General features: G+C 33.4%; 1 pseudogene; it reads right to left on the bottom strand.

Moving 5' to 3' along the window:
• Nucleotides 1–5,051: 5,051 nt before the first annotated feature.
• LOC149224511 (glucan endo-1,3-beta-glucosidase, acidic pseudogene) lies at nt 5,052–6,696 on the bottom strand (annotated as a pseudogene).
• Between the last annotated feature and the right edge of the window lie 3,341 nt (nt 6,697–10,037).

Below are 10,037 nucleotides of genomic sequence, written 5' to 3'. Positions count from 1 at the left end.
ATGAGTTTTTAATTGGTCTCAAAGAAACATTTTATAATTCAGAATAAGAAATTTGTGTAATTCTTTTCATACTCAACATGAGTTAATAAATAGCATTAAAAAGAGTAATAATAACTATTTTTATTTTTATCTTTTAATATTGATCATAAATAAAATATTTTAATTTCTACTTTAACTAAAATAATTTCATATTACTTATATATAGAAGAGAAAATTTCCAATATAAATATGTTTAATATGAAATTAATATATAATATCTAAAAATAAAATCATAATAAAAATATTTTTTAATATACATCATAAATTAAGTATTTTAATATTTAAATTAAGTGAAACAATTTAATATCAAATTTTAATATATATATAAAAGTTTATATTAAAATATTTTAATAATGAATTGATTAATACAAAAGAAATGTACAATTATTTTTATTAATAATCTTAAAATAGGACCAAAAACAAAACAAAACACTTCGCTCTTGATACAAAATTAAAATTAACCTAAATTTATTAAAATATCTCTAAAAATATAATAGTTTCTAAAATATAAATGAAGGTAAATCATCTTTTCATCATGGGGATGTTAATATGGAAGAAATTGAATACCTGTCCCATCTCTTCAATATTCAAGCTAAATCTATTAAAGAGGGTATGAAATATTTGGGCTATCATCTGAAACCAATAGGTTATTCTATATCAGATTGGACATGGATCCTTAACAGATTCTACAAAAGAATTGCTGGCTGGGAGTATAAATGTCTCTCTTTGGCAGGAAGGATGATTCTAACGCAATCTGTACTGGCCCAACTCTTGGTTTATTGGGCCCACTTATTTTATATTCCGGCCAGTATCATTCATAAACTGAATAAATTAACGACATTTTTCATATGGGGGGGCTGTAAGGAAAAAAGGAAATTCCACCTGTCCAAGCTTTCAAACCTTACCCTCCCAAAAAAGATGGGGGGTTGGGGTATCATGGACCTACGTAAACTTGGTCTTGCCTTGTTGTGTAAATCATTATGGAAAGCTGTATTGGGGAAAAGTATATGGAGTAATGCCATCAGAATAAAATACATAGGGAACAGAGATATATCTTTTTGGTTCAGGTATAGATCATTTGGGCCTACTCGAGGATCTGCTATATGAAGGAGTTTTCACAAGATTCAATAGTTCTTTTTCAAAAACCTTGTGTGGAATTTTCAGTCAGGGAATAGAATTTTAATTGGTCTTGATCATATTATGGGAGGAGAAGAAGTTTCTCCTACTTCTCAGCTTTTACATATTCTCCATCAAAAAGGCATTTTCTATTGGGCACAGGGTATTGACGAATGGCAGGGTGCTATACCCAACTGGAAATCTACTAATGCCTTGGGCCTTAATGGTTTATTCGCACCACAATGGAATGAGATCATTTGGAAAATGAAGAGTAGAGGTACATACATATCTGAAGAAGAGGACGACATTGTCTGGAGGGGTAGGGGTGGTAAGATAAATGTTCTTGTAAAAGATATATATCTCTCCATAACAAAGGATCAATATTCTCTTGCCGATAATATCTTTCCATATTCATTCTGGAAGTCTGGGTGCCCATACAAGATTATCTTATTCTCATGGCTTCTGTATCACAACAAAAATCTCACTTGTGACAACCTGCAAAAGAAAAATTGGCACGATCCTGTGATTTGCTCTATATGCCTATCTGAGACAGAAAACAATCTGCCCATCTTTTTAAATTGTTTTCACTCCCAGGTTTTTTGGAAGAAACTGGCCTCATATATTGGTTTTAATTACACCGTTCATTCATCCATTAAAGATGCATCTGCATGGTGGAGTATTGTTGGGTGAAAATATTATCGTTTAATTTTGTTGTAGTATTTGCCCAACTATTTAATTTGTCAATCCGAGGTCCGTAGACTTACGAGACACATGCACTATATATGCAGGACTGAAGTGGAACTAATCTAATCTAATCTAAATTACTGAAATCAAATTAATCTAGAAAAGCATTGAAACACTAACTAGGAAAGCAGGAAATTGGAAAAGCAATACAACATGTGAAGAATTTGAATGACAAACAACATATGTGAGCTCACAACAATAAAACTATCTCAAATTATATTACAAGAATCAAATTACAAATCATGAAAGCATAACAATAAAATATGAAAGACTAAGAATTCCTTTCCATTATTCATCATTATCAAAATGAAGAGATAGCACTCTCTTATATACATGAGGAAGATAACCATCTCATAATTACATATCCAATATTCTCTCAAGCACTCTCAACTAATTTCCCATTATTACAAGATATGATCCCTTTGAATCCTCCACAAATCTCTCAAGCATTTTCAACTACTTTCCCATTATTACAAAATATGATCCCTTTGAATCCTCCACAAATCTCTCACATATCTTGGATAAGATATGCTAACCAAATCCTCCATGATTTTCTCCTTAGGAATAGGCTTGCATAATTATCTCCTTAGTATGGTGGAGGAGATATGGATAAGATATGCCAACCAAATCCTCCATGATTTTCTCCTTAGGAATAGGCTTGCATAATTATCTCCTTAATATGGTGGAGGATATATTTGAGAAGTCTCTTGGAATTAATTCTTCACATATTTCCTACACATCACAAAACTCACATATTCTTGAGATATATATAAAAATATGTATATTTTCTAATATTTAATCATAAACTCACTTGTAATACAAAAATGAATAAAATGGAAAATAAGAAGGTGAAACCCAAATGTATTTATGAAAATGATATGATAAAAGGTTAATGGGATGATGAAATGTAAGGAATAGTGAAGAAAAAGGTGGATGAAAATATGCCATTTCTGAGTCCCAACACCCTCCCCAACTGAACTTGTTGCATGTCCTCATGCAACCATGCATGGGTCTCTTTAAGAACATTTGGCATCTTGAACTTTGGCTTTTACATGATGATGTCTTTTAATAATGAATGTTTCCAGGATATGTGAAAGACATGAGTAACAACTTACATTTTCTTATGGTTGGTTCTTGTGTGACAACCATGAATACAAAGAATGTTGGTTCTTGTGTTAACAACATTCATTTCGTTTTCTGTTCTCTTTTCTTCAATAATAATGTAAACACTCACTAGAAATCATAATGTGCATAAGAAAGCCCTTTTGTAATATTAATGAAGCATGCCAATATTGCGTATGAAGCAAAGTGCAACAAAGTATCATTGGAAAATAAATGTTGGTGAATGGTAAATGAGAAAAATGGACTGATAGTGGTGAAGAAATGGAATCATGGTAGTGAATATAGTGAATATAGTTCCTCCCCCCCCCCCCCCAACTGAATTGGTTGCATGTCCTCATGCAACTTGACATTGCTCATGAAAGGAAATGTAGCATGGTGAGGGAATTTTCCAAAACATTCAAGTTAGCATATGAGGAATTACATGATTAAAGATTAGAAAACAACATACCTCTACTTACCCAAGAATGATGAACTATGCAATAGGAATGTAGCTACTGCTGCTGCTGGATCAGGAAAATGTGACAGATGTTGTTGTAACCGGATCTTGGGAAATGAAGGAATCTGAACTGCTGATGTTGAATCATGGAAAAGATAAACGCTGAAAGTGGAACTGTGGTACTCTCATAGATCAGAATTCATGTTGCTGTAACTACTGAGGGAGTCGTGAAAAAGTGTATAGTCTTCACCTGCTACTAAACTTCTTGGTACAATTCTAATCATGAGAAAGAATGTGTCGATGTCGAGCATGAAAAGAAATCATTGGATTACCGGCCATTGATGCATGTTGTTAACCAATGTGAGGCAACTCACCATTGATGTCAATGAGTGCCAAGGTACCCGAGTACATCTTGCAAAATGCGAATAGAGGGGTTGACGTCGAGCCATTTGCAAGATCTGACGATCAAGGAAATTGATGTATTCCCATGATTGTTAGCGAGAGAACTTGCCATTGAGGCATGCAAGTCTCAAGGTACCCAAAATGAACTCTAGTCTATTTCCCAGATAAGGTGCTGATGTCAATGGGGCAAGACTTGTTGAAAGGTGGGGCTTAAGGAATCCCTCATCAGTCAACGCGAGTTTGTACAAAACAATTTGGTAGGACTATAAATGGAAAGAACTCACGGACAAGCAGTGTGGATCAGCATGGCGAGGAAAACAAGGCAATGTAATCATGGAAAGGGAATGAGTTTTATTCAAAAGGAAAACTAAAAGGAAAAAATAAACTGAAAAGGATAAAGGAATGTATGTGATTCAGAAAAATATGCGTGCATGAAGTCGTGAAAGATAAGGTAATGGAATATTGCTACAACATAAGGATGGTCTAGGCGTGAGTAGTCATGACGCAAAAGGATTTTTGTGTAGTGGAAAATGTCATGATATGTCCAGTGAAGAATTAGTTCCTTCAAGCGTCCAATGATGCATGTTTCATTGTGATTTCGAAAAATCACTTTTGCATTAGATTTTCTTCACTCTGAAAAACTTAGCACCATTCCTGCATAAGAATTGTCACCTTTGTGTTCTATCTCCATTGATCATTCCTATATGAAGTGACTCAAAAACAAATTAGCTCATTTTCAAGAATTTATGAAATGTCCATTTTTTTTAATTATTTTTCAAAGTTACACTAATGGTGGATGAAAAAGGTGTCGCATCGTAATGTTGAGCTGAGATTTCTGCATAAGCTTCTCTTTGTCCTACACAACACCAATCTCATTTATCTTGTTAGTATATGCATCCTAACTTTTGCCCACAAATTCACAAAAAAGAAATCCAACATACTTCTATTTCCCCCCAACTAGAAATATTGCATGTCCCCATGCAATGTACTCATTGATTGTGCAATACTTTTTCAAAATGTTTTTATTGGTTTGCAGGAAAATTGATTTAAAACATTTGAAAAGGCTTTTGTATTTTTTAGGAAACAAGTAGTCAGTTTATGAATAAATGAGGGCAATTTTATTTTATTTTATTTTATTATTTTTTTTTGGGCCATGCATGCAATCTATTATTTCTTATTTGCAAATAACAGATCATGGTAGGGGTTGGTCTTGACTTACTGTGAAGTTAACGGGATAGACTGGGAGCTTCGTGTCGGGGTAAAACAGTCCAAAATGTTGCTCTGTAATAGGTCCAGACATTTGATCTTCATTGAACATAGCGTAAACGAATGACTCAATGCTTTGTCCCGGCCTTTTGGGCGTTCCCTCCCTAGACAGCACATGCTGAATGAAATTGTTATTGTAAGTCTCTGCGTTTCTTACTGTCGCAGCATCGTTACAACCGTTGGAAGGCCAACCGCTTTCTGTGACAATGATAGAAAAGTTAGGTTGGCCCATGGCTTCCATGGTGGACACTACGACATCCACCATTACATCAAACAGATTGTTATAAATCAGATCTCCATCCACAAAAGGGGGTGTGGGTCTGAACAAAGCGTAGTCAAGAGAAATGCCGTAGTCAAGAGAAATGTTATGGCCTGACAAGTAACTCTAATAAGGGTACACATTGATCAGGAAAGGAGAACCTAAAGAGTAAAGAAAATCTAGAATTTTTTTGTATAGTGTCTGCAACTTCAGAACTGAGTGTCAAACGTTCTCACTTTTCCAATGCTGTCTTGTGTATACATTCCTGCCACTGCCAGTGGCGGAGGCAGGTTATCAACAGCTATGTCGTAGCAAACTCCAATGGACTGGGCATCTATCAAGGTTGATTGCAGAAAAATTACAATGCATGCAATGGTATAAAGAACATAATTCCTAGTTTGAAAGCAGGAGAAAGCTATCGGATTTGTTTGCGGGAATTTCCAGGATATCAAGATAAAACTTCCCCCTCCACAAAATTGAATTGGCGTTATCTCTTCCTTACTTCGTGGACAAAAAGCTTGAATTTCTCAGAAAGCCCGATTTTCTTATGGATTTTTGCAGATTTTGTGTGCTTTGACCTCAAGTTTGCGTTGGTAGTAGCTTCAACACTCGGCCTTAGGCATTTGTCCTTGCATTTTTTTCGATTTTTTTATTGTTATTTGTTTGTATTTTGTTGTTTAAAATTTTTTATATGATTTGTTTTATTGTTGGTAGTGAAATTTATTTATTTATTTTTTTATTTTTATTAGTGTTATTATTATTATTATTATTTTCTTTTTTTAAAGTCTAAAAAAAATGAAATTAACCCTATCTTTACAAAAACAACAATGGTTAGTTTTTTTTAATCAATGAAAAACTAAAGTTTAGAAAGAAACTAAACTTTCTCTTAATTTTTTTTTTAACAAATGGACATAATGATTTGCATATTGAAAGATGTTTTTGATGAAGCATATTGCAAAACATGAATTTATTTATTCCTGAAATTAGTCTAAATCATCCCTATTTTCTAATCCTCGCGATCGCACTAAGCGTGGAGGAGAGCATACTTATTCTAGGTAAAAGCAACACTGAAAATGAAAGTAAAAACTAAAAATGAAAGCCTACCTACTCTATATTAATTAGAAAAAAAATTAGTTACGTGTAATTAAACTTTCAATGAATCCATTCACGTAACAGTAACAACAATATATCCAGAAGCAATTTTCTAAATGATGGATGAAAATATTTGAAAGTGAATGAGTCTAGTTGCTGTAACTGCAAATCAACTAAAAAATAAAAAAATGAATCTAATGTAGTACTTACCTGCAACCATTGTTCGATAAAGCTTTGATAAGCACAGTTTATCTCACTTAGATCATGTTGTAACTCCTGTTCTTCTTCTCCGATCTGTTGTTCTTCTTCCTTGATCTCTTGTTTGAATGATTGTTCACCATCAGATATGCAGGATTCTTCAGATGTTGAATCTTCGTTTGTTTCTTGGGGAGTAGTTGAACTTTCAATTCTTGTCAAGATCTCCTTTTCCAGGGAAGAGGAGATTCCGACTTCTGCAAGGATCTGAGTGAGTAGTTCCAAGCTGACGCTCATTATAAAATCATGTTGAAAAATGAATTCTTACATACTAAAAACAGAGTGCTAATAATTGTCTGAGCTTTTAATCCTTTTACAAGGTTTTAGTTCACAAAACTCTTCGAAATCAGCACACTAAAAATTGAATTAAAAACAAAAGGACCACAGAAATAATCTTGAATTCAATACTCAATTAAACCCTCTTACAAGGACTGCTCATTAATTTAGTAATTGAATTCTTCAATTACAACCATGAACCATGAATTCATCAAACACTCTTCACAGTTGCGAAAATCAAACACACTTGCAGAAATTGAAATTCACACTTGCATAAATGTAAACACACCCTACATGCCCTGATCCATAAGAGGTCGAGCCCGTTACGGTATCTCGAATGCGATGCATAGGCTGTTCCCCACGTCTTACCGCCTTAACACCTCGGAGTTAGGAACATGTCTAAACACACTTGCATGAAAAATCAAACTAAACTTCAATCCATCGTGCCTCCCCGGCAACGACACCAAAATGTTGGGTGAAAATATTATTGTTTAATTTTGTTGTAGTATTTGCCCAACTATTTAATTTGTCAATCCGAGGTCCGTAGACTTACGAGACACATGCACTATATGTGCAGGACTGAAGTGGAACTAATCTAATCTAATCTAAATTACTGAAATCAAATTAATCTAGAAAAGCATTGAAACACTAACTAGGAAAGCAGGAAATTGGAAAAGCTATGCAACATGTGAAGAATTTGAATGACAAACAACATATGTGAGCTCACAACAATAAAATTATCTCAAATTATATTACAAGAATCAAATTACAAATCATGAAAGCATAACAATAAAATATGAAAAACTAAGAATTCCTTTCGATTATTCATCATTATCAAAATGAAGAGAGAGCACTCTCTTATATACATGAGGAAGATAACCATCTCATAATTACATATCCAATATTCTCTCAAGCACTCTCAACTAATTTCCCATTTTTACAAGATATGATCCCTTTGAATCCTCCACAAATCTCTCAAGCATTTTCAACTACTTTCCCATTATTACAAAATATGATCCCTTTGAATCCTCCACAAATCTCTCACATATCTTGGATAAGATATGCTAACCAAATCCTCTATGATTTTCTCCTTAGGAATAGGCTTGCATAATTATCTCCTTAATATGGTGGAGGAGATATGGATAAGATATGCCAACCAAATCCTCCATGATTTTCTCCTTAGGAATAGGCTTGCATAATTATCTCCTTAATATGGTGGAGGAGATATTTGAGAAGTCTCTTGGAATTAATTCTTCACATATTTCCTACACATCACAAAACTCACATATTCTTGAGATATATATAAAAATATGTATATTTTTTAATATTTAATCATAAATTCACTTGTAATACAAAAATGAATAAAATGGAAAATAAGAAGGTGAAACCCAAATGTATTTATGAAAATGATATGATAAAAGGTTAATGGGATGATGAAATGTAAGGAATAGTGAAGAAAAAGGTGGATGAAAATATGCCATTTCTGAGTCCCAACATCCTCCCCAACGGAACTTGTTGCATGTCCTCATACACCCATGCATGGGTCTCTTTAAGAACATTTGGCATCTTGAACTTTGGCTTTTACATGATGATGTCTTTTAATAATGAATGTTTCCAGGATATGTGAAAGACATGAGTAACAACTTACATTTTCTTATGGTTGTTTCTTGTGTGACAACCATGAATACAAAGAATGTTGGTTCTTGTGTTAACAACATTCATTTCGTTTTCTGTTCTCTTTTCTTCAATAATAATGTAAACACTCACTGGAAATCATAATGTGCATACGAAAGCCCTTTTGTAATATTAATGAAGCATGCCAATATTGCGTATGAAGCAAAGTGCAACAAAGTATCATTGGAAAACAAATGTTGGTGAATGGTAAATGAGAAAAATGGACTGATAGTGGTGAAGAAATGGAATCATGGTAGTGAATATGTAGTGAATATAGTGCCCCCCCCAACTGAATTGGAAAAGAAATACAACATGTGAAGAATTTGAATGACAAACAACATATGTGAGCTCACAACAATAAAACTATCTCAAATTATATTACAAGAATCAAATTACAAATTATGAAAGCATAACAATAAAATATGAAAAAATAAGAATTCCTTTCATTATTCATCATTATCAATATGAAGAGAGAGCACTCTCTTATATACATGAGGAAGATAACCATCTCATAATTACATATCCAATATTCTCTCAAGCACTCTCAACTAATTTCCCATTATTACAAGATATGATCCCTTTGAATCCTCCACAAATCTCTCAAGCATTTTCAACTACTTTCCCATTATTACAAAATATGATCCCTTTGAATCGTCCACAAATCTCTCACATATCTTGGATAAGATATGCTAACCAAATCCTCTATGATTTTCTCCTTAGGAATAGGCTTGCATAATTATCTCCTTAATATGGTGGAGGAGATATGGATAAGATATGCCAACCAAATCCTCCATGATTTTCTCCTTAGGAATAGGCTTGCATAATTATCTCCTTAATATGGTGGAAGAGATATTTGAGAAGTCTCTTGGAATTAATTCTTCACATATTTCCTACACATCACAAAACCCACATATTCTTGAGATATATATAAAAGTATGTATATTTTCTAATATTTAATCATAAATTCACTTGTAATACAAAAATGAATAAAATGGAAAATAAGAAGGTGAAACCCAAATGTATTTATGAAATTGATATGATAAAAGGTTAATGGGATGATGAAATGTAAGGAATAGTGAAGAAAAAGGTGGATGAAAATATGCCATTTCTGAGTCCCAACAACTATACAGAAAGTGATATGGTGGCCTATCCCTCTTATTGTGTTCTGGTCTATTTGGAAATGGAGGAATAAGGTTATTTTTCAAGATTGTAAGGAGAGTTTCAAAAACGTTTTTGATCATATCATCTCTTTATATCACACTCTCCTATCCTCCATTCCCCAGCAAGTAAATGTAAAATCAATTGATATTTCACCTTCTCAGTTATTATATCCAAGGGCACATTTTGATGGGGCAG

This window comes from Pinus tabuliformis, chromosome Q (genome assembly GCF_031772625.1).
Source record: "Pinus tabuliformis cultivar Carrire ecotype Pingquan chromosome Q, CPIR1, whole genome shotgun sequence".
Taxonomy (NCBI): Eukaryota; Viridiplantae; Streptophyta; class Pinopsida; order Pinales; family Pinaceae; genus Pinus; species Pinus tabuliformis.
The sequence above is the reverse complement of the archived record's forward strand: the minus strand, read 5'-3'. Positions and strand labels throughout refer to the sequence as shown.